This window comes from Chaetomium globosum, genomic scaffold, assembly GCF_000143365.1.
Source record: "Chaetomium globosum CBS 148.51 scaffold_2 genomic scaffold, whole genome shotgun sequence".
NCBI classification, from domain to species: Eukaryota; Fungi; Ascomycota; class Sordariomycetes; order Sordariales; family Chaetomiaceae; genus Chaetomium; species Chaetomium globosum.
The window spans coordinates 526,699-528,599 of record NT_165977.1 but is presented as its reverse complement, the minus strand read 5'-3'; positions in this window follow the sequence as shown (position 1 = coordinate 528,599).

The window sequence follows — 1,901 nt, the reverse complement described above, 5'->3', positions numbered from 1 at the left end:
CGATTACTTGGTTTCCTGCTGCCCACAATTCCTGCCAAGTGCCAGAGCGGCTGAGCCTTGCGTGAGGTCACTTCCACAGCGAAACCCAAGATCATACTTTCGTTTCGTTACTTCTCTCAATAGAGCACAATCATCGAACGGTATGTTTTTATTGTCCTTTCCACCTATGATTCCTAACAGTTAGAGAGTTGTAAGCGGGGGCTAGCAGGACATATTTACAGTATGGAGGGTGCAGAGAATAGGCCATGGGGATAAGGTTATAGTTGTTGGATTCGTCACATGGAACCTTCTTGCGGATACTTGTGTTGGAAGTTGTGGAAATTGAAACACGGAATCTCGACTGCCGATGCGCTAGTTAATGCAAAAGGGATTCCAGGGGCTGAACAAGAAGCATAAAAAGGAGGTCAGGGCGATGCCCGCCACTGAGGAAGACAGAACAATCAATCAATTCTTTTCTCCCCGATCTTTCCGTCTGAGTGTCGTTTCCAACAATAGTCACACTGGCCATTTGGAGGATTTGTAAAGTCACGGATTAAGACCCGTACGGTCTTGGCTTGCAGGACGCAGGACGTCCCGTCCAATCATTCACGGAAACATTGGACCAATCATAACGCCAGAAGGGGGTGCTCCCGGCGCTCCCTTCCAGCCCCGGGAGCACGGGGAGCATCTACGCTCCCAACGCTCCCAATGCTCCCCGGGAGCATAGGGAGCACTGGGATCAACGGCTCAGATAGCATTATATAGCCACTCGTTCTGGGGAGCTCTGGGAAGTTCTCCCGTTAGCAATCACAACTACAGTTCGCTACAAGCTCGAAAGCCTACTGTTGAGACAAGTCTTTGTTGTGCACCCTTTGGCTGCACCGAACCTAAGCACCCTTGAAAGATTACCTTCGACCGAAGCCGAACCCTAACAGGACCGGGTTCAGAAGTAGGTTCGTCACAATTTGGCTTATTGTTCAGTGACGAGCTCTCAAGTGGGCGGTTCTGTACTTCTGCTTCGCCCCCCCTTCCCCCTCCCCCCCCCCAAAAGAAAAAGAAAACAAGAGGTATTTCTCTATAGAAACCAGGTGGAAGTTGCTGTAGTGCAACTTTTATGGGGTTTTAATCACGCTCTTAGTACATACCATAACTTCGGGAACCAATTTGTAAACCGCACATGTATCTTCCTGAATCTTACATACCTACCTAGGAACCTTGCGCGGGTTGAGCCGCCATCGGCCGCTCGCTGCGGGCCTTGTGAAGATATGAGATGATGCTTACGATGGGATAAATGCTTTAGGAGTCCGTTCGTAGCGATGGATGTCTCACATTGGCTTCTACGATCTTCAAGGATGATGGGATGATGCTATGGCCACTGTCGCCATGGTACAAGAGTTAGGGGCCAACAGAGAGAGAATACAGTAAGAGTGACACGGCACTACGCAGTGACACGGCACTACGCACATCATCACTGTTAGCCCAGAATCACGAATATCTCAAGCCAACTTGATTTTCCCGCACCCGCCGCCTCTGCCAGCTTGAACGGCATGGTGGATTTGTGGTCTTATCTGACTGTGCCAACACCTCTATCGGTATGCTCCGCTACCCAACAAAGACCTTGGCCGGCGAGTTCCCACCACACCTACTATTTTCGATAACATTCCTGCATCCCTACCAGGGATGCTGCCTAGTCGTTTGTCCAAATCATGACAGTTGTCACGGCCTTGTCTCAATGGGCCAGTGCTGCGGGAGGCGGGACGGAAGACAGGCCGCTCGTCTCCTGCGTGAGAAGAGGAAGGCGAGGAAGGGAGCGAGGCCACGGCCTTTATCGACAGAAGGAGGGCGACAATTTCCGATTCGTTTGTCTTGAACTCCAGCAGGGCACCCTTTGGTGCTTCGGATGATCCATGAGTCTGTCTTGG